General features: G+C 42.3%; 1 protein-coding gene across 2 annotated transcripts in view; it reads right to left on the bottom strand.

Annotated features, from left to right (window-relative positions):
* Positions 1–24,625, bottom strand: part of SLC12A2 (solute carrier family 12 member 2) — a 908,845-nt gene that overhangs the window by 506,222 nt on the left and 377,998 nt on the right. The window lies entirely within an intron of this gene.

Raw genomic sequence — 24,625 nt, 5'->3', positions numbered from 1 at the left:
GACTACATTTAGGTCCCAAGGCGGGTGTGGACTACGAACCGGAGGATAGATGAGTGTCAAGCCTGCAAAATGCCTCTTATCCACTGGGTTACTCGGAGAATAAGAGCATTGGTCTATAGCAAGATAAGCGGAAACTGCTGAAAGGTAAGTTCTGCCTGACAAAACGTAAACACCCGACTCTGCTAGGGAGGACACGAAGGACAGCACCTTGTCAATCGTAGCCACCCTTGGATCCCACTGCTTTTGCAAACACCAACGACAGAACCTGAGACATTTACTCCTGTATTGGGATCTGGTCGAGGGTTCCCTGGCTGCCTGGATAATACGCATGTTATCTGTAGACAAGTTAAAAAGCTCTAAGACTTGAACTCAGGCACCATGCCGCCAAGCTGAGCGATTGTGGGGAGGGGTGCCACATCTGCTGTTCCCCTTGATGATGAAGATCGGGGGTTACTCGTAACCTGATCAGCAGAAACACCGACAGGTGTTGATGTTCTGAGAACCAAAAACTGGCCGGCCACCACAGGGCCATGAGCAGAAGGGAACAGTTCACAGAGTTCTTCAGCTTCCCAATTGCTCGATGAACTAGAGGCAGAGGCGGGAAGGCATAAGCTCTCATGTTGTGCCATGGAATCTCGAGAGCATCCCCCAGAGAGGAGGCTCTCAGCCCGCCTCTGGAGGCATACCGAGGAAGCTTCTTGTTTACCACCGCAGCGAAGAGGTCCACCTCCGGTGTGCCCCAATGCAAGAAAATCCATGAGAGGATCTCCGCCTTCAACTCCCACTCGTAGCTGACCACTGTCCGCCGGCTGAGGGCATCCGCTGTGACATTCAGCTGGCCCGGGATGTGCACCGCAAGCAGCCAGACGCCATGAAGCATGGCCCACTCCTATATCTGGATGGATAGATCAACCAAAGGTGCCCACCCCGCAGGCAACAATATATTGTGCGGAAGGGGTATCCGAGCATACCGGTCATAAACTGACCGATAAGGATGCGCACAAGGCCGAGAAACCAGCCCTACACCTGAGGCCAATGGCGCAGCTGTAGGGGTAGCGTTAAAAATGGCCGCCGCGGTCGTGGCGGGAACGGGTGCCATTTTGTCATCACCTGAGGGGAACTGCGGCACGTGAGGAAGTGAGGCAGGGGTTCCCGTCGATGGATCAGGGGTCTTAACTTTAGCCTTAACATAAGGAACCTCGGCAGAGCCGGTACTATGAGCCCTGGAATGTTTCTGCGAGATACCAACCGCCAAATTAGCCTTCTCAGGAAGGACCTCAGCGCTGCCGGTAAAATAAGAATTTCCCTTCTTTGCCCCCTCAACAGATCTGGTGCCGCCGCAAGAGCAGGAACGGTGAGAAAGAATCACCGATAAGGCCTTGCCAGACCCTCAGAAATGTTGGTAGCTTTAGCCTCTGTACGAGGGACCTCAGACCCAGGTCCGGTAACAGCCTTACTCGCGCTGGCTTCGAAAATCTGTTCGGTAGCACCAAGCCCCACCAGGGCCTCGGGGCGCACCCCGGCATAAGAGCCAGTCGTCCAAATACGGATACTCATGGATACCCTGGAGACAAAGGCCGCAATCACCGACATCTTCATGAGGACACGCGGCGCCGAGCTGAGGCCAAAAGGAAGCACTCTAAACTGGAAGTGCTCCTCTCCCAAAGAGAAGCGGAGATATCTCCTTTGTGGGTTCCAAATCAGGCTATGCATGTACACGTCCTGAAGATCCACAACGCTGAGCCAATCGCCCATCTGCAAGGAGGAGCGTATCTGGCTGGGCGTGATCTTGAATTTCTCTTGGGGTAGGAAATGATTGAACAGGGAAAGGTCTAGGATGGTGCGCAGGCAAGCCTGGTTGGGTTTGGGCACCGTAAACAGCCAGGAGTAGAAGCCTTCCCCTCGCTCCCCAAGGGGCATGGGATCCACAGCTCTGAGGGGCAGCAGTTTCTGAACCTCGGCCTTGAGGGAGGGTGAGCCCGACAACTGAAAAGGAGGGTTGCGGGGCGGGGTAGGGGGTAAAGGTAAGCGGAAGCCCGCTCGAGCGACTGACAAGACCCATCTGTCTTCTGTGATGGCTTGCCACGCCTCCCAATGAGATGCAATGCGTCCTCCCACCTGGGTCTCGTGCGAGCACGGAAAACGCTCATTTGGCAGGTTTATCGGTGGCGGTGCCACCTGAACCTGATGAGGAGGCTGAGGAGCAGGAGAAATACCGTGTACGCTGTTGCCTACGGCGGTTGTTCCCTGCATGGGTATCCACTCTGCGATTTTTGCGGTCGAGGAAGCCCCTAAAACCAGAGGAAGGTCGACCTTGTGGCAACGGCCTTTGAGCCTTGAACGGAGCTTTGACCAGAACAGACAATGATTTGGCCGAATGAGTGCTGTCTTTGGTTTTGTTGAGTTCTACATCAGTAGAAAAGTGAAAAAAAGCTCCTTACCATCAAATGGAAGGTCCAGAACCTTGTCTTGCACCTCCTTCGAGAACTTAGTGGCATGTAGCCATGCTTGCCGCGAGGTATCAACCCCAAGCATCAGACCCCGAGTCGAGGTGTCTACGTGATGAGCCGCAGCCTCCAGGAGATCCTGGGCTAAGACCCTGGCATCGGAAAGGCCTCCTCTGAAATCCTCCAGCCTCGACAGGAATGTGCTCCTCAAACTCTGACAGACCTCTCCACATCCGCATGTTAGCTCCCGCCAAAATCAATTCTGCATTGGCCTGCCTGAGCTGCAAGGCCTAATTGGCAAAGATTTTCCTCCCTAGGGAGTCCAGGAGCTTATCCTCCTTTCCCAAGACCTGAGTAGCTGTCACGGAGGAGGATGCTGCAGGTCTGGATTGCAACATGGCCGCAGCCACCACTGTGGAGGAGGGAGGCAGACAAGATGACAAGGCCACTTCTTCCGAGGAATGTAGCCTGTACCTTACGTCAATCTTTTTATTGACAAAAAGTCCCGACTGTGGCTTTTCCCAAACTCTTCGGACCTCGGCCAGAACGTCCTTCTGCAAGAACAGGCCGGTACGATCCAAATGAGACAAGGTGAACGCCCCAGAAAGCACGCCCTCCTGCGGAGCAGGTGCCTCGGGCACCGGAACATCTAAGAAGCTCATCATGTCCATTACCCGGTCATTGAAAGCTCTGGTAGAGCAGGGCAGGTCCTCATTGTCCTGATCGCCTTGAGGGTCATCTGACAGGTCAGGATACTGCTGAACCGTGTCAGGCATTGCCTTGTCCACTGGGGACAATGGTGGCACAGGCGGAAACGCAGGGGGAAGACACCACGGGCAAGGGAGTCGCCGGCAGAACCACCGTTGGAACGGTCGGAGCCGGAGGCGCGGGTGGACATATCTCTTTGAAAAGCCCTTTGAAATATTCCATCATGGGGTCGGTGCCCATAAGCGCTTGAAATTTACCGAAAAAAGCGTCCTCAGGAGATTGTTGCGGAACCTGAGGAGGCCTCTCATGATGTGGACAAATCCAGGGACGTAACGGGGAAGGGTGCCACACCGGCCCCTCCGCCGACGTATCCACATAAATCAAGGGAGCCGCCACCGCGGGCAACAAAACATTGTGCGGAAGAGGCATCTGGGCGTTCCAATCATAAACCGGCCAGTAAGGATGCGCACAAGGGACCTTGGGTTCACCCGAAGGACCGAAACCCTACACCATGGGCCGATGGCATAGTTGTAGGGGGTAGTACCTAAAATGGCCGCCGTGGTCGTGGCGGGAACGGCCGCCATTTTGTCCTCATCTGAGGGGAACTGCGGCACGTGAGGAAGTGAGGCAGGGGTCCCAGTCGATGGATCAGGGGTCTTAATTTTAGCCTTAACGTAAGGAACCTCGGCAGAGCCGGTACTATGAGGCCTGGAATGTTGCTGCGACATACCAACCGCGAACTGAGCCTTCAAAGGAAGAGCCTCGGCACTGCCGGTAAAAGAAGAAACTTTCTTCTTTGCCCCCTCAACAGATCTGGTGTCACCACAAGAGCGGGAACAGTGCGCTGTCACCGACAGGGCCTTGCCCGGCCCCTCAGAACTGTTGGTTTCCTTAGCCTCTGTACGAGGGACCTCGGACCTAGGCCCGATAGAAGCCTTATCAGCACGGGCCTCGAACATCCGCTCGGTAACCTCAAGTACAGCCAAGACCTCGGGGCGTACCCTGGTTTTGTTTTTGAGGGAAGCCGAAAGAGCGGCCTAAGAGCAAGCTCTGGTACCCCACGACTCAGTAGAACTGGGTCTACACACAGCCCCCACAGGAGGGGCCTCGGAGCATACTCTGGTGAACACAGGCCCCTTACGGAGAACCTCAGAGAAAACTCCAGTAGAATTATTAGGCCCGACAGGCACCTCAGGGCGAACCCCGGTACCAGAGCGATCAACGCCCCTCCCGGCTCGAGAGGAACCCGGGAAGGTATCCCCCGGCCGGGGTGCTCTGAAAATTAAAGAACTTGCCGGGCGTTTATTCCTCTCGTCGAACGCCTGAAAATGCGAAGGAGGAGTCCGTCCGAACACCTCCTCCCACCGCTCCAACCGACGTTGAAGTGCCCGGACCGAAAGGGAGTCACAGTAAAAACAGGAGTCCCAACGGTGTTCCGACCCAAACACTCTAAACAAAGAGGATGGGGATCCGCCCTCGCGAAGCGACGGTGACACGATGAATAGTCTGGAAAATCTAGTTTAAAAGACAGAGAGAGTAGTAAACGAACGCTAGCGAGAGCCAGAGAGGGGGAAAAAGGGAAGAAAATCTTCCGAGGATGCAAGTGCGTCCGGCCCCGATTGTGCGGAGAAAAGGACTGATGGACGATGCGCAGTGCAGAGCCAAGGTGGGCGGGGTTACGGCCGCGTGCCGGGCCCCGCGCAGGAAAGAGAGGGGGGACAAATTTTTGAAAAAAATGTTGATGCTTTTTAAAAAGTGCTCCGGTCCCGTCCAACAGGACGGAGAGATGTCCCATAAGTATGGAGGAAAGGGGACGGGACGTAGGAGTATATCTACTTATCACATGTTTCATAGTATTCAAAAGTCTAAGAAAACAGTTATTTCACTATTTAACATGGGAAGCTTATGAATATTGCATCTCCATCTACGTTTGCTGCACACAATGCCTACGTTTCTACATGAGCACGTTAGTATACTGGATGGACTAATTAGCCCTCGATATTTATTCCAATGATCCTTCACACTTTTTTAAATTAACATTACAATAAGAAACCCTTGTACAGACTTTTCATGAAAGGTAAATGCACATGTGATGTCATCAATGACATTTGTGATGTCATCTTTGATGTCCTGGGTATTAGTCTTAGCAGTGCACGGTAGTGGCGCAAGTTATGGTTTCTTAGCTTACCATAACTGGTGAATTTCAAGGGTTTTTCGGTTTTACTTGGAACCATAACGTCCCTTTAACAAAGTTTTTTCACTGAATTTCATAGGTTTTTAGTAGAAAAGCTTAATAGTAACTTTGACTTTATGTACATGCAATATGGAACATACTGAACCACTTCTACTGAATGTGATGTCCACGAACTTTTTTGATGTCCACGGACATGTTCAGACAACAGTACCACTACCTAAAAAGTCTGGGGGGGAGGGGGGGTATGTTTAATTGCTAGTTTACAACATGATAACATTTAAAAAATTCACAAAGTAGTACACATACATATTATATGTAGTAATACATAATGTAAGCCATATATGTACCACACTAACCATTAATTTAAATACAATATGTTCTAAAATGGAATATACCAAGAGAAGATAAATTGGCTTCCAAACCTCACAGACACTCTGCAACTAAGACCAAGACCAGACCTACAGAGTACTCAGAACATATCTTACCTGAAATAGTAAGTGTACATCAATTTACTCATATCTTTATAAACTTTCTGTATTAGATAAAAAAAAAAAAAATCTCTGGAATGGCTAGAGGAGCACTTCCCACATGACGAAATGTCAGAAAATAGTGAAGCTAATGGTACACACTTTACAATATAAACCATTTAATTGTTATTTTATATATATTTAACATTTTTTTTGTACAGAGCATACCAAAATAGAAAATATCTCTGAAGAAACTGCTATGGAAAACATGCTTGACAGCTTAAAAGAAAAAATTGATTATTGAGCAATTTCAATAATTTGAAAACTTTTGTTGAGGATCATTTTAAAACAAAAACCTCATACCATTGTCCAACATGTACTTGTCCCCCACACCATATCCCAGTCAATTATCCCCAAACCCTCTCCATAATCCAAAACGTTTTGATGAGACTTCCATCCCTTCTTCACCTGATACCAATCATGTTGAAACCCCTAATTCTCCTGTTTTTGTTTCTGCCTCACATTCTGTCATAAATTATTAATATATGTGAAATGAAGTTACATTTTTATATTGTGTTGCAATTAGTTCCCATTTTTTATTTTTTTAAAAACAATGTAGATGTCCGCGGACAGCACAGGTGTTCTGAAATGTTCGTAAATAAACGAAAATGGAGGTGTCCTAAAGAACACTATACCTGTCTGTACAGTTCGCTAGCAAGTTGAAACTGTTCTAAAACACATGCAATGTCCAGAAATGTTTGATGCGTGACGCACTTTTAATTAATTCAGGACCCGAACACTGTCCGTAGAACATCAACACGCATGTGCAAACCAATGTCCGTGCATTTGGTGTCCTGCGGACAGGAGCTTCCTTCACGGACATGTTCGAGAAGGGATCATGTGACCGCACCAATGCTAATCGCGTGTTCTGAATGCGGAAACTGTTAGTGTCCCCGAACAAATTAAAAGTACATTTTCGAGTAATCCATCTTTTGAAACTTTTTGAACCCTTTTTTGTGTTCGATCTGTCCGCGGACAACGCGCATGTCCGCAAACCGCATACAAGCACCCCTATAAAAGACCACGCCCTAGAGCTTATTCTCATTGTGTTTCTGGCTATTCTTCAGAGCACAGCTATTTCTCCTACAACTTGCTGATTACACCATCGAGATGGCATCCCTGGCTGCAGAACTGCCACCTGGTGCTGCACCTGCTTCAGCACCACCCCCATCCCCATCCCCTCCACCACCGTCCCAAGGGCCTGAAGAGGGGGAACAGGAGTGAGGATGCAGAGGAGAAAGAAGAGGATCACAAGAATGAGGTAGAGGAAATCCCTACTACCCGCACTAGACGTGAGTCTTGGGTGTGGCGGTTATTTTCCATTTATGGGAATGGTCCTAAGGCTTGTGCGGACCGTGTTATCTGCAATGAGTGCAAAATGATACTCAGTCGCGGGAAGCACGGTTCGTACAGATTTGGGACCACAACCATGAAGCGACACCTGAGGTCATTTCACTCTGGGGCTATTCGGAAGGTTGTACCTTGCGAAGAACGTAGTAGGTTGATTTCTTCTACTTCATCCTCCGTTTCTGATCCTGTCACCACAAGGACCACCTCTGTGGGACAGCGTCTTCCTCAAGCTGCCTCACAGGCCATACAGAATTCTGATGACCCTTACCTTTCGAGGGTCACAGTTGTATGTATGTATGTACTGTGACAGTACACTGCAGGGGGGAGCGACTTCGGAGTGCTTGTGAGACTATCGTCTCAGAGCACGAGAAGACCTGCTCACTACCCAAATAAAACCCACTCTACATCTTCCTCTCTCAGCTCGCCCTTTCTTATCCCTGTGGTTGGTGTCCCTCCCTTTACCCCCCCTTTCCTCTCCTCTCCTCTCCTCGTGTGTCGTGTCTAAAAAACCAAACAAAAACACAAAATGACAAAAATAAAAAAAAATAAGGCTCTTTTCAGAGCCGCCTTTCACAGTTAAAAAATAGAAGTGAAAATAAATGAAGCAGGGCCCTTTGTATTTTTGAGAAGTCCGCGGACATCAAAAAAATTGGGTTGGTACCCTATCATAACCATTGCAATTGTCTCTGGTAGGAAGTGGTGGCTCTTAACAGAGCCTTTGGGAGGTGTTTGTATGTCAAAAATTATAAATACTTAACACCTACTTCAAAATAGATGCTGTAAATCTAAAAAAGGTCGTAATGCATTTTGTACGTTTGTCAAAAAAATCTGATTGCCAGCATAAGTAAGATGGACTCCATCTCTGCGAAAAATGTATGCACTACGACACATAATATTTTCATTATGAAAATAGGACAGGCCAAAATCTCTTAGAAAGGCACAAACAGCCTTATTAACATTGCGCCTTGCTTTTTTCATTCGTGGACCAAATGAAGGACAAAGCCACATTTGTCTCTGTGCAATCCGTAAAATATTACTTGAGAATTAGGAAACATGTCCATGACCTTCCAAAGTCCTTCCTTCACAGAAAATTGCAAAGAAATTCCAGACACATGCCCTAAACTATTCCCTCCACAATGAATTACAATTATGTCTGGATGTTGCTCTGTCTCCAAAGTAGCACAAAGAGGTAGCAAGTCCAACCACTTCATTCCACGTACTCCATGGCAGTGTACTTCCACATGTGGAAATCCAAGATCTACAGCTACTCCACAGCTTTCTGCATGCACCTTCAACCAATGTATCCATGAATCTCCCAAAATCCAAACAATCTGTTATCTGAAACACACAGTCATAGCTATCTGTTGTTCTCTCAACAAAGAGTATCTGAGAAACTCTCTCCTGGGACAACCAAAAAAAAAAGGATAGGACCCTCAACAGCTCGATTCCTTCTCTTCAAAGACATGTATGTACGCAGAGAACAATTTTCTCTAACTCTTGAATACGCAGTCACAATTCCTAAATCACAAGGTCTTACCCTAGACAAGACAATGATAGATATTGGTAACACAGTCTTTAAAGAAGGCATGAGCTATGTAGCACTATCATGCTTACGTACACTTGACAGTCTATTTCTAATCATCTTTGATGCAAGTAAAGTAAACACTGATATTCCTTCCATTTTAGAATACAATAGACGTCACTCACTATACACCCCCCATCTAAACACATTCTGTTCCACTAAAAGTAAAACATTATAAAAGAAAAATAAATCAAACAGAAATGCAACAGGATGTCAATGCAAATCCTCCAAGGAGAATAAAAGAAACTTATATTTCATCACATACCACAAGCAAAAAAGAATGAATTAGGGAAAATAAACCAGGTACTTCTTCAAAGAAGGAACACAAACTCCAAAAAAAGCAGTCAGATACAGAACTACCTGGTCCATTTAAACTCTCAAATATAGTTGGTGTAAATTGCAACGCAAATGTAGCAATGAATATTCTATTTCAATTACCACCAATTATTGACAACATTTACTTACACAGTACAGACCAATTGTGTTTGCAAATGTTAGTACTTCACAGAAATGCAGCAAACAATCCTGATAACACAAAGTGTTTATGGAATAAGACAAGAATTGGACTACTGTGCTGGAATGGTTAAATTCACTATAAACTCACAGGAAGATCCACAAGAATTTCTAATGTACTTACTACAAGTACTAGAAAACAAAAACATACCTATAAATGAAATCTTCCAGATTTCATACACGTGGAAACATACATGCACTCTCTGCAATAATGTGACACAAGAAGAAATCCCCAATGAACGCTTCATATATATATCAATACCTAATTGTGAATCCATTCCATTTCAGCAACTTGTACAAAATGAAAACCATGGTATATTATGCTCTACCTGCAATTCAGATAATCGCTCCACATTAGTAATACAAACACATAGTAAATACGTAATACTAATGTGTCTATGTTACAATGCAGATGGTACCAAAAACAACTGCAAGCTCACTGGATTCACACAGTGTCAAATATCACTTGGCAAGAAAACCTTCACAATAATAGGTATAATCTACCACGCAGGAGCCACAACCAATGCAGGTCACTACACTGCATATATAAAAAAGAAACGTGGATGGTTTGAATGTAATGATATTACCATTACTCTCAAGCACATCTTACAAACACTTATTTAATGTTCTTAAAACCAAAATTTGATAAATAAATTGTTCTTAAATCTTAACTAAACTTGTAGTAAAAAAATATAAACTGTTAGAATATTCCAAAAGCTATATAAAAAGATATATAACTGCCCAAAGATTCTACAACAACTAATCAGATAAATGAATACCACTAAATTAGAACAAAAAATAAAACAGTTAGAATACGCCAATTGGTATCCAACTGTCCCAAAATTTAAAAATATCCAAACAAATAAATCAATACCACTGAAATATATAGACAGTTGGAATACGCATACTGGTATCTAACTGCTCCAAAATTTTATAATCTCCAAAGAAATAAATATGTTACTGCTCTAAAAAAATGCAACAACCCAATGTATAAACCATTAGCCAGAAGCAACAAGTGAACACTGAAAACAAACACAAATAAACTGTAGCATAACAGAAAAAGGTTTTTTTTTTTTTCTTAATCCAACATGGATTTTTTTTCTCCCACAGACCCAATGATTTTAGCAACGAACCCAGAAACTGAGCAAATTGCACAGTACTCTGGTTTGTAATCTACTAAATACGAGGGTCCAAAACAAAAAAACAAAAAAAAATATGTTGATTATACAATGTAATAAGTCATTACAAAATACTAATACTAACATGCTATTTTCTTTTATCACAGAAATCAACAAGTAATACATGTACTCCAGTTACTAAACCAAACAGTAAGTATATTATACACTCTATGCCATAGCCACAACCATTGCAGCATATCACACCCATAATATCTTATAACTTTGTTCCTTATAAATTTGCTTTTGACCCAAAGTTATAAGCAACTATAACTGATATGCTGCGGTGGTTGTGGCCAGGGCATAGAGTGTTGGGTGCATGACCAAATGTTCATGCACCCAACACTCTATGCCCTGGCCACAACCACCGCAGCATATCACACCCATAGAGTCAAACACTAAAACTATGGCCTATGGAAACTTTTAATGTCCGCGGACATTGCCAGTGTTCTTAGAACACTTTCAATTTACCAGCGAACAATATGGACAGCGTCCTCAGAACACCCCCACTTTGTTTATTTGTGAACATTTCACGACACCGCAAGTGTTCTTGGAACAGTTTCAGCTTACTTGCGAACAAAACAGACACATTTTGAGTCCTCAGAACACCACCATTCAGTTTATTTAGAATATTGTATCTGGAATAGCCGTCCATAGGGAGTTGGGTGTGGAGTTTTGGGAAGATCAGTGGGCGTTGGCCCCTCTTTTATTTTGGGTCAGGCTGTGGGCTAACGAGCAAGCTTCCTTATGCCATACTATTATTCGTACCGTGTTGGGCAAAGGTGGCTGGAAAAAAATTCCATGGCTTGCGTATGTTTTCTCAATTTTGGGTGAAGCCAACATAGGCGCCCTTTTTCCGCCTGATACTATTTTGACCAAAAGGGAGGGGTCTGTATACAAAGCCTCGCTGGGTAAATTCATAGCAAGCAAAAGAACTCTGCTAGAGCGTGGCCATAGCAAAGGTGAATTTCACTCAAGTATTAGTTGTCTAACGGGAATTCAACCTTACTTGCTTTGGAGTACGTTAAAAAGGGATAGGTGGCTGATTACAAGGGCACGGTTCGATTGCCTTCGGTTGCAAGGCAACACCTATAAATGGAAGGGTTCTTCTGACTCAGCGGGTTGTCCGGTTTGTGGACATGATAGAGAGGATCTCTCTCATATGTTATTCTTCTGTATAGGGTATGCAGGTATACGCAAAATGTCTCTGATTCCTGCCCTTAAGAAGTCAACGATTCGTACACACAGGGCTGCTCTTGTGTTTCTCCTGAGCGCTGAATCAGTCTATACCGCTTGGGCTCTCTTGACGTTTCTGAAAAGAGCGATGTATTTTAGGAATCGTATTGTGAAATTACAAGGTGGCGAGGGCCCGTAAGAAAACTCTATAGTACCTGTACTGGGTTAAAGTATTTTTGTATTGTCTTTTTAAACTAATCTTCACTAAAACAACTTTTAAATGTAGTTCATGTCGAGGCAACCGCCTAACTGCCAAATGCATTTGTATGCTGTTTCCGCTAATGTTTTGTAATTATTTTTTCTTATGGAAGTGTAATTTTAAGATTTTTGTAATTTGAATTAGTGTAATAATTGTGTTTACTTGTCGTTTAATGGTTGCTTTATACAACCGAATAAACTTGTTTGACTGACTGACAGAATATTTCAGAACACCTGCGATGTCCGCAGACAAATTGAACACAAAAAGAACGTCCACCACATAAAAAAGCACAACATTTAACCCTCCCATCCTCCCCAAACACTCCCACACAACACACTCTACTGAATACAGATTTCGATCAAACTTTCACAGCGCTGTCCGCGGACGTCCGCGAATCCAAGATGGCGGGCGCTAACGAAAATCTGACCCGCTTCACGCTTAACACCATCCAATCAGCGAACACGCCATATGTCTGCGAACATGACGTAAGCCACTCTGCCAATCAGGACAGGGAAGTGTGTCCGCGGACCGAACACAGATGGCACTTTTTTTTACCTACTTTTTGGTCATTTAAAAAAAAAAAAAAACTACTGGACAGATTTTCACCAAATTTGCAAAAGCACGCTTTCGGGACCAAGCCGCTGCTCCTGGTCCAAATTTGGTGAAAATCCGTCCAGCGGTTTGGGCTGTAGGCACGAGCAAATTCTTTTTCCCATTCAGTCTATGGGAAAAAAATAAATTTTGGGACCCCCCTATTACTCTTCCCCCCCCCCCCCCCGACGAATCCTCACCAAACTTTGCCAAAAAATTTAGAGTGGGCCATATACTTTTCTTTGCAAAGTTTGGTGAGGATTTGTCCAGGGGGAGCGAAGTTATAAGCCGCCCAAAAAGTGATCTTCCTATGAAAACACCAACTTAACCATAACTACATGGCCACTAACGTGGCCATGTAATTACACAGTAGTGGCTGTGTAGTTATGGTTAAGTTGCTGTTTCCAGAGGAAAACAGCCTTTTTGGGCGGCTTATAACTCCGCTCTCCCTGGACGAATCCTCACCAAAATTTGCAAAGAAAAGTATATGGGTCACTCTGATTTTGCAAAGTTTGGTGAGGTTTGGTTCAGGGGGGGCAAAGTTATAGGGGGGGTCCCAAAACTTCTTTTTTCCCATAGACCGAATGGGGAAAAAAAAAAAAAAAACTTTGCTCACGCCTACAGCCCAAACCGCTGGACGGATTTTCACCAAATTTGCGGCATGAGCAGCGGCTTGGTCCAGAAAGTGTGCTTTTGCAAATTTGGTGAAAATCCGTCCAGTATTTTTTTTTTAAAATGACCAAAAAGTAGGTCACAAAATATTAGTGATATCTATGTTCGGTCCGCGGACACACTTACCTGTTCGCGCCGCGGACAGTGTCCTGATTGGCCAAACGGCTTGCGTCATGTCCGCAGACCTGCAACGTGTTCACTGATTGGACGGTGAAGAGCGTGAAATGAGTCAGATTTTTGGAAACACCCGCCATCTTGGATTCGCGGACAGCGCGGTGAAACTTGGTGGAAAAATACTATTTAGAAAAGTGTTTTGGTGTATAAGACTGCTTGGGGAGGGTGGGGGGAGTAAGAGATGGGTTAAATTTTGTATTTATTTAGGTGGCAGGCACCCCTGTTGTGTTCGTTCTGACCGCGGACAATATGGATGTCCTGAAATGTTCGTAAATATACGAAATGGGGTTGTCCTGAGGACGCTATACCTGTCCGTACTGTTCATGGGAAAGTTGAAACTGTTCTAAGAACACTCATCATGTTCGCGGACATTAAAAGTGCCCATATTGTATAGTTAAAATGTTTGACTCTATGGGTGTGATATGCTGCGGTGGTTGTGGCCAGGGCATAGAGTCTTGGGAGCATGGCCGTATGGCCGTGCACCCAAGACTATGCCCTGGCCACAACCACCGCAGCATATCACACCCATAGTGGCTTATTTAGTCTTTGGTGCATGGTCAAGACCAAATTTATAAGCACCGAAGTCATAAGTTATTATGGGTGGGGTATGCTGTGGTGGTTGTGGCCAGAGGCTAGAGTGTTGGGTGCATGGGCAAGACCAAATTTATAAACACTGAAGTTATAAGTCAATATGGGTGTGATTTGCTGCAATGGTTATACTTCTAATATACTTACTGTTTGGTTTAGTAACTGGAGTACATATATTCCTTGTCAATTTATGTGATAAAAGAAAAATCATGTTAGTATTGGTATTTTGTAATGACTTATAACATTGAATAATCAACTTTTTTTTTACCCTCATATTTAGTAGATTACAAACCACTGTATTGTGCAATTTGCTCAGTTTCTGCGTTTGTTGCTAAAATCATTGAGTCTGTGGGGAAAAAAAAAATCTGTGTTGGATTAAAGAAAACTTTTTTTGTTATGCTACAGCCTGTTTGTTTTCAGTGTTCACTTGTTGTTTCTGGCTAATGTTCTATATGTTGGCTTGTTGCAGATTTTTGGAGCAGTTAGATACCTGCTGACATACTCTGTCTATTATTTGTTATAATGAAGTGGTATTGATTTATCAGTTTGGTTATTGTAAAATCTTGGGGCAGTTAGATACCAGTTGGCATATTCTAACGGTCTATTTTTTTATATAATTTAGTGGTATTCATTTATCTGTTTAGTTGTTGTTGAATCTTGGGGCAGTTAGATACCTGTTGGCATATTCTAACATATTATAGTTTTAAGTTTTGTTCATGTTTAAGTACAGTTTAGTTAATAAATTTTGGTTTTAAGAAGATTAAATAAGCGTTTGTAAGATTTGCTGGTAATCTCTGCTTTAGAGTAATGGTACTATCATTACATTCGAACCATCCACATTTTTCGTTTTATATATGCAGTATAGTGACCTGCATTGGTTGTGGCTCCTGTGTAGTAGATTATACCTATTGTTGTGAAGGTTTTCTTACCAAGTGATACTTGACCATGTGTGAATCCAGTCAGCTTGCAGTTGTTTTTGGTACCATTTGCATAGTAACATAGAAGCATTAGTATTATGTAGGCACTATGCGATTGTATCAGTAAGGTGGAGTGATTATCCGAATTACAGGTAGTACATAATCTACCATGGTTTGCATTTTGTACAAGTTGCTGAAATGGAACGGATTCACAATTAGGTATTGATAGATACACGAAGCGCTCATTGGGGATTTGTTCTTGTGTCACATTGTTGCAGAGTGCATGTATGTTTCCACATGTATGAAATCTGGAAGATTTCATTTATAGGTATGTTTTTGTTTTCCAGTACTTGTAGTAAATACATTAGAAATTCTTGTGGATCTTCCTGTGAGTTTATAGTGAATTTCACCATTCCAGCACAGTAGTCCAATTCTGGTCTTATTCCATAAACACTATACGTGTTGTCAGGATTGTTTGTTGCGTTTCTATGAAGTACTAACATTTGCTAACACAATTGGTCTGTACTGTGTAAGTAAATGTCAACAATTGGTGGTAATTGAAATAGAATATTCATTGCTACATTTGCGTAGCAACTTACACCAATTGCATTTGAAAGTTTAATGGACCAGTTAGTTCTGGATCTAAGTGCTTTTTTTTTAAAGTTTGTCTTCCTTCTTTGAAGAAGTACCTGGTTTACTTTCCACAATAGTTTCTTTTTTGTTTGTGGTACTTGATGAAGTATTTGTTTTTTTTTTTACTCTCTTTGGAGGATTTGGAGTGACATCCTGTTGCATTCCTGTTTGATTTAATTTTCTTTTACAACATTTTATATTTTTGTGGAACAGGATATGTTTTTTGATGGGGGTGTATAGTGAACAAAGTCTATTGTAATCTAAAATGCAAGGAATATCAGCATTTACTTTACTTACATCAAAGTTGATTAGAAATAGACCATCAAGTGTACGTAAGCGTGATAGTGCTACGTAGCTCATGCCTTCTTTAAAGACTGTTACCAATGTCTATCAATGCTTTGTCTAGGGTAAAACCTTGTGATTTATGAATTGTGACTGCATATACAAGAGTTAGAGAAAATTGTTCTCTGCGTACATACATGTCTTTGAAGAGAAGGAATCGAGCTGTTGAGCATCCTATCCTTTTCACTTCTGAAAGTTTGTCAAAGAGAATATTGACAAACTGAAGGTTGTTGTCATGTGGGTATGTTTGAAAGCCAACAACTGTACCCAGTGCTCCATTAACTAGTCCTTGATCCACATCAAGGTTACGTTTAAGTATTACTCTACAATTTAAGGATAATTTAAATATTTTTTCCAATCCAGCTGTGTTGGAGATTGAATTTTCTAAACTATTTAGTCTTGTTGTGGCTTGTTCACACATTGGTAGCATCATACCATGTACGTCTAGTTTGTCTGTGGCGCTAATTTCAATTATTGGTTGCATTTCTTTTTTTTAACATGGGTTCATTAAATTTGAAACAGCTTGCAAGAGTTGGCATTAAGGCCATACAATTGACATTTATGTGCGCTAATTCTTCCATAACATCCGTAGCACATGCATTATCGGCATAAAGTGCATGAATGTGAGGGGTTTTCAATATTGCTTGTGCTTCTTGAGATAGTACACCAACTCTAATACTTTTTAAGATGTTGGCATGAGTGAGATCTGCAGATTGCTGCATGTTTTCTGTTAATTCTCTGTATTGGAAATGTTGCCAAAGGTTGACATTTCCTATGCTGCCAACAATTTTACGGCAGAGTTTGTGTCCTAAGGTTATAAAAAAAAGGCTCACCTTTCACTAGTGTCAATTGAAGAAGATCTCCGAAAACAATGCGTTTTCCTCCAAAGAGCTCTTTGTAGTTTGTTTTGAGTACTTGTCATGATCTCTGCTTCCAAAAGATTAGGACTTGCCCGACTCCCTTGGAAGCAGACCCATAACCCCGGTTCCGAGTGCCAGCCAGTCCCAATTGGGACCTTTTGGACCCTGTCCTGGCGCCAGTGGCACCAGGCTCATAAAGATGCCCAGTCCCAGCGCTGGAAGCGCCGGGCTCATAATGCTTGGGTGGACTTACCTGCAGCAGACCATGCTGCTTACTTACCTGCCAGTTGAACCCCTGATCCTCTTCTGTTTGGGACTACTTTTCCTGTTGGGTGGGGCAGGAGCTACTCCCTAGGTTCAGAACACTGGAACTCTTCTGGAAAGCAGGAACTCTTTTCTTACCTAGGCGTGGCTGTGGAAGGAGACACCTAAGCACTACAGGAGGCCATTTAAACCACACCCGATGGATGAATCTTGCTTTGCGTTATTCTGCATTCTCTGCAGCAGAACGCTCATCGTGTCTTCTGCTTCTGATCCTGGGCCTAGGGGAACAAAGGCTTACCATCCTGGAATCCAGTCTTCAGCAGCACCTGTAAAGACAAAGAAAGAACAGGTTAGCACTACGGTCTTCAGTGGCAGCGCATCTCTTACCTGGTCCATCGGCTGTCACCAACGCCTCGCGCTGCATTCCGGCATCTGAAAGACAAAAGCTTACCAGCTCTTCGCACGCTCCGGAGGCCTACGGCGTTGCATCCTGCATCTGAAAGACAAAAGAAGGTGCGTTTAAAGACATTGGGCAACTTTATTACTCACGTGCCATTACTCCTTCCCACGCCGAATCCAGTGGGTATTCCAGCACCCTTCAGCTTCTCTAAAGCTCCGAACTTGTACCTGCAAAATAAAAGGGACAGTTAGTGCGCATCGTGAAGCAGGCTACAAGCGCTTACTTACGTGCTTCCAGGCGCTTCTATTCCTCACGCGGGTTCGATCCTCAACTCATCAGCCCGCCATCCGCCATCGCCGGAACCCTGCAAAACAAGAGATATCATTACAAAAGACTTTTAAAACATTTGAAGTGCCCAGAACTTACCGTTCGTGCAGTTAACGACGGACAGCAGTCCTCTGAGGTCAAGAGGCCTGCACCCTTATCCAGTGAAGAAACTGGTTACGGCACCCTGCCCCGAGGCAGATGGAGAGCTCGGCGTTCACTTACCTAAGGTGAGGGCGTTAACCTTTGGGGTTCTACAGGAGAAGAGAAAGGGAAGAGGAGAGAGGCACCCAATAAACCCAGTTCATTAATCCCATATTTTCTATCTGCAGACATCTTACTCTTCGAGTCAGACATACAGTGCACAGAGGTCCAGCCCAAAGAGCCAACCGTGTGTTACACATCACCTTTGAAGATACGGCATTCACCCAGTCAAGACCGGCGCCTCTGCGGGAATCAGGTGAGCGTTACAGTACTTCTCGTAATCTGAGGTGAATCAAAGCCAACATTAGGTTGGAGACCATGCTCACTTCCATTAGTAGCATTTTCATTTGTTTCAATACTCTGCATAGTTCCATTGCAGCTTCTGCAGAAAGTTTGTAATAGTCTAATTTGTTTTGGTGTTCTACTGGCAGGAGTAGTAATCGGTGGAAAGTGACACCGCCTATGTTGTAGGCAGCTAACCCTGTGGGGACAGTGACAACAGCTGACAGTTCGTTGTTTGTCAATTGTTCAAGGAATTTGCTGATGATTTTGATTAAGAATGTTTTGCCAGAACCAGCTTCACCACTGACGTACGGTAGTATAGGTTTGTAATTTTGGCAGGTGCATTCTTTGTTTTCATGTTTTACACCATGTGCAATTTCTTTTGTTACTTCTTGAAAAATGCTACATTGCTCATTGTTTAGTTTTGATTGTAGTATAGGTAAGTCTTCTTTATCTTCATACTGACACATGGCGTTTTCTACTTCCGTCATAGCCAATTCTGCCTCATTTGCCATTAGTGGCTGTCCCAGTGGTTCTTGGCTTCCTGTTACAGAAGGTTGACTACTGTTAGGAGTGTCCTTATCAAGTTGGGCCTGAAGTTCTTTGTGTTGATGTTCATTGTGCAACATTGTTTTGTAGTGTATAAAGTTTACATCGGTTATAGTGCTTTCATTTGCTTTGAAAGCGTCTTCGTAGGAGTCATAGTTATCTAGTATTTCTTCTTTTCATGGTTTAAAGAGTTGTAGCAGGGACATGTAATGTAGTTCTTTATGTTGAGGAGTCTTTAATGGCAATTTGATAGGATTAATTAAATTTGGTTTGATGAGTTTTACTAAGCTGCCTTCCCAATTTGACATTCTGTATCTACTTTTTTTTTTTTCCAATCGGGTTTTATATTATTTTTGTATGTGAAGTTTTGGGCTATGTGGTATAGACACATGGTTTCCACAGTGGTACTTCTGTTTGGGTACTATGTGTCCAGCAAATTGTTTTTTAAAATGTATTGGCTGTTGGGGGATCATGTTTGGCTATTGTTTCCATGTCATCGTATGATTTCAGAACTCTTTCTAGATTTAGCAGGACCAAGACATATCCATACTATATTTTCAGATTTTCTATACAAAGCAGTACTGGTTAAACTATCTGCTGCTTCATAGGAGCCACATTCTCTATAGGAGAGCATTTTTATGCCCAAGCTGTATAATTTCTGAGACAGTGTTTTGTCTGATGACAGGTCATTCCAGGAGGTCTTGGAGCTCTGTTTTTTCTGCTTTTGTTAAATATGCTGTAACATATCGTGCAACTGCAGGGGAATTGCAGTGGAATTGTCTGCAATGTACTGCACATCTAACTTTGCATTCCATAAGTGGTCATTGATATATTTTTCTTCTTCTGTTCTTTTTATGTAATATGTATTTTAAGGTGATTTACCTTTAACACTATGTCTAACTGAAGACATGAAGTTTTCTTCACCTGTTTTTGTAACTGGTCTAGGGAAACCAAAGCGGCATTTGGTGTAGTATTTCCCTTTGTTTTTGTATTTGCGACGACAATATTTGCCACATTTGTGTCTTTGAAATCGTAAAATGTGTGCATGAAGATCACGATTTGTTGTGTCTGATGGAATTTCACAAGTGACATTTTTCAATAAACTAACACAGTGGCATCATTGTCTTGACCAAATTTAGGAGAATCTTTCATCCGTAAAAGCAGGTCGATATGTGGTGCTCCTCTGGCTTGGCTTGGTATTCTTTTCTCAAAAAGAAGTGTTGCACTTCTCCGAGGAGAGGAACAGTTTTATTACAAATAAAGTGTAGCATAGCAATGAAGCAATGGTGAAAATATCTTGAAACATTAACAGGATCTAGAGAACAAAGTTCTCCAAGTGTTAGTATATCTATGTTTGTTTTGTTTTTGTTTGATATGCGTAGGCAATTATGTAAATCTTCCCATGCATATTCTGCACAACTTAATGTAACAAACCAAGTGGGTGGGCCAAGGTTTCTTATCATACAACGTACATCTCCGTGACGTCGGAACCAGTACTCTTTAGTACCATGCATGTTTGCTAATAGATTTGTAATACTTGATTGTAAAAGCTCATCTTTTTCTTGCACTTTTTGTAATAATTGTGTAGCTGGCATATTTTGTTAGTGGGTTCCTGATTTCAATGTGCGTGCAACTCTGTAACAGTTGCTAGTTCACTTTCAAAGAGTAGGTGGAATATGTATTCCACATTTTGCCTAAATCTGGGATCTTCAGAATACATCCGTAACGAGCGTTATTCCGATGCTGTTTTTTTAATAGGTCTATCATCGTACCTTCCTCCTTTGCCAGTAGGAAAGAGTAGAGGAAAAGCATGTGCTTCTATACTTTTTTCCCATATGCTGATTGGTGATCCTTTTGATCCTTTTGTTTGTCACATTTGGTACGTTTCAAGTGCATCTTCTACGGTGTCATTAGAGTGCAATGGATGAATTGTATAATGGTCTAAAGTATTGGATACTGTAGCAGGATCTAGAAGCTCAAATTGACCAGCTTCTGGTGACTCTTGAATTATTTCAGTGGTATCCTTCAAGTTTTCTTAAATATTAATTTCTATTTAGTATTTATTATTGTCTTTTTTTAGATATTGCAAGGCTTGTCTAACTTTATGTAAATCTACCAGTTGTTGCCAAATTATTTTGTCTTTTGTAGGTGCACCATTTACTAAGATAATTAAAGATTGCTCCATTGGACGTTGCACTCCCAGAGTGTGCAAATTTTGTTTTAGATCTAATGGTAAATACACTACTTTTCCACAAATGCCTTTCACCAATTCAGAGGGAGGTAATTTTGCTGTTTTTGGTTAAAGGCGTATTATTGCTTGAAAGGGGTGCACTGTTTGAATTATGATGCGCTCATATAAATTGATTTGTTGTGGGGGTTTTGGTAGTGGAAATAATTCCAAATTATTTGTGATTGCACCTGAAGGAGTTTGGTTGTTGTCAAGTTTTGTAGTGCAGTAACTGCAAAGTATTAAGGTGTCAGTTATTTCGTATTTGTTTTCTGCTATAAGGTAGAGAGCTAATTCAAACCATTTAGAATCTTCATTGTCTTCTATTTTGTATGTTAGGTCTACAGTTTTTGTGTTACTTTTATAAAAAGTTCTGCGGCAGCATACACACATATGGTTTGGTACTTCAGCAGATGTACTTTTAAATTTCAGTATTTCTTTTTTGTATGTGTGTAGTAGAAGGTTGCCATGCATAGAATTGTTGCCAATTTGGTTTAAAGCTATTTCATTCTGTAAGTGGGTTTCACTTCCAAAATATTTTTCCTGGATATAGTCGATTTCTGCAAGTAGGTATTTTGCTGTACCATGTAGAAGAATGTTATTTAAATTGGCTAGTTCTAAAGCAGGACTTTTAGCATAGTACAGTTTATAGACTAGATTTCTTATAGTTGAATGATGTTTTGATATCATTTTGATATGATGGAAGGTGGTTTTGCAAGTAGGTCCTGAAATGCAGGCCAATGAATGTCCTTGTAGTCCTGTGTATTTGCGCACTGGACAGGTATCCATATTTTGCAGTAGTTTCATTTGGATTTTGTCTTTGCCTTTCACATACTGATTGAGGAATTGGCGTAAAGACTTGAAAGATTTTTTGGGAATGTTACACATTGACGTGCATGGCCATGTGTATACTAGACGTTCTGATTCAGTTGAATGGAGAGGTAATTCAAAGTTTTCTGGGGATATTTTTGTAAGCACGATTTCTTGTTCCATTAGGGTATTAACTTTTTCATAACCTCGTACACTGCTATGTATGGGAATTGTATTTGTTTGCTTTTGTTTCATTAAAATAAGGTTCTGTGCTTGTGGTATGTCGCCATTCACCTCCACAGATATTTAAGAAGTTCCTTTTGTTGACACTTCGTTTATTGGGAAGTCATTTTTGTAATTTAGTCATTAGTTTTGTTAGTGGTTTCATTTTGTTTAACACTAAAATAAATAACTTTCTTTTGAGAATTATTGCACTGTCTATCAAAGCTTCTAAGATTAATTTCTAGGGGCTGAGTTATGTCATTTGTCCGCCGAAAAATGGGAATTTGTGCGCAATTCTGCCTGTAAATCTGTTTAACAAATGGGGATTTGTGAATTGAATGGTGCACAATCTCTGTTTTTAGGCGCAGAAATAGCATGAATGAACCCTACAGTGTGCTTGAGTAATGGTACAAATATTATGGTGGTATTTAACTTACTTTTTTTGTGGAATGAGCAGGTATCTTCTTAGTAGTTTGTACAAATTCTGCTGCTGCTTTTCAGGAGAGTGGTCTTCATTGCAATTGTAAAGGAAGCAAATTAGTAATTTTGTTTGTATATAGCACTGATGTTAATTTAGACATTGATTTTTATGTTTTTGTATAAATATTGTTGTTTGATAGTTGAACATAGTATAGTGTGTGCATGCAATTTTGTTTGACTATGTGCACTCTTTATATTTTACTTTAAATATCTTAGTTCAACATGCTTTGCAAATGTGTGTGTAAAAAGAAATTAAATAGATAGGTTTGGAAGAGACAGTTAAGTGACAGTTGATTATAGCAGATGGGAAAAATGACAGTAAGTTCATTTTATAGGTTATGCAAGCTAAAAGTCAGTTAATCATTTTATATTAATGTATAAGAATTGTACATGTACTATACAGAAAATATGCATACCTGTAGTTTGTGTTCATGCATATGGATATGCATGCAGCTGCAAGTAGAAATCTTGGGAGACTTGTACAGTATTTCTTGTAGAAGGTGCTTTCCAATGATATGACACTTGTATTCAGAGTGATTAAGAGTACATTTGAAGTGCTGATCTATTATGATGGAGTTAGATGTAGAGGTCTTGGATGTGATTGGTGGATGGTCGTGTGACTGCTTAGCTATATCCAATGAGGGAATGGACAGAAAGTGAAATGGAAATGGTAGAAGGACTGTCCATGTTATGATATGTCCGCGGACATGGCGGTAGTCTGCGGACATCGCGTGTTACATCCAGGGATTTTGGGGTGGGGAGGCATACAAATGAGAATGAGCAGAGAAAGGGATTGGTCAGTAAAGTTTAGTGGGTGTGTTGTGCCAGGAGAGAGTTTGTCTGATACCCTTTTTCCTGAGAGAAGAACAGATAGCTATGGCTGTGTGTTTCAGAAAACAGATTGTTTGGATTTTGGGAGACTCGTGGATACATTGGTTGAAGGTGCATGGAGAAAGCTGTGGAGTAGCTGTAGATCTTGGATTCCCACATGTGGAAGTGCACTGGCATGGAGTACGTGGTTGGACTTGCTACCTCTCTGTGCTACTTTGGAGACAGAGCATCATCCAGACATAATTGTAATTCATTGTGGAGGGAACAGTTTAGGACATGTGTCTGGAATATCTTTGCAATATGCAATGAAAGAAGGACTTGGGAAGGTCATGGACATGTTTCCAAATTCTCAAGTAATTTTCTCTTGGATTGCGCAGACACAAATGGGGCTGATTTCTTCTTCATTTGGTCCACAAATGGAGAAAGCAAGGCGCAATGTCAATAAGGCCGTTTGTGCCTTTCTAAGAGATGTTGGCATGTCCTCTTTTCACAATGAAAATATTATGTTTCGTGACACATACATTTTTCGCAAAGATGGAGTCCATCTTACTTATGCTGGCCATCAGATTTTTCTGAGAAATGTACAAAATGCTTTGCAACCTTTTTTGGAATTACAGCATCCATTTTGTAGTAGGTGTTGACTATTTCAAGTTTTTCAAACACAAACACACACCTCCAAAAGGCTCTTTTCAGGGCCACCACTTCCTCCCAGACAAAACTGCAATGGTTACAATAGGGTAGCACCCCAAAATTTTAGATGTTTGCGGACTGTCCGCAGACTTCTAAAAAATACAAAAGGCCCTGCTAGATTTATTTTCCACTTCTATTTTTAAACTGTGAAAGGCGGCTCTGTAAAGTGCCTTTTACTTTTTTGATTTTTGTTTTTTTATATTTAATTTTTTTTTTTAACACACGACACACTAGGAGAGGAGGGAAAAGGAGGGTAAGGGGGGGGGACACCAACCACGGGGATAAGAGGAATATGTAGGGTGGGTCTTACTTAGGTAGTGAGCAGATCTTCTTGTGCTCTGAGACCAGAGTCTCAAAAGAACTTCAAAGTCTCTCCCCCCTGCAGAGTACTGCGTCACAGTACATACACACAACTGTGACCCTCGAAAGGTAAGGGTCATCAGCATTGCGAATGGCCTGTGAGGCAGCTGGAGGAATACACTGTCCCACAGGAGTGTTCCTTGTGGTGACGGGATCGGAAACGGAGGATGTAGTAGAGGAAGTCAACCTACTACAAACTTCGCAAGGTACAACTTTGCGAATGGCCCCAGAAGGGAACGACCATAGGTGTTGCTTCATAGTAGTCGTACCAAAC

This window comes from Ambystoma mexicanum, chromosome 6p (assembly GCF_040938575.1).
Source record: "Ambystoma mexicanum isolate Mex_15411 chromosome 6p, UKY_AmexF1_1, whole genome shotgun sequence".
Classification (NCBI taxonomy): domain Eukaryota; kingdom Metazoa; phylum Chordata; class Amphibia; order Caudata; family Ambystomatidae; genus Ambystoma; species Ambystoma mexicanum.
Note: the sequence above shows the minus strand (reverse complement) of the source record. Positions and strands in the feature narration are given on the sequence as shown.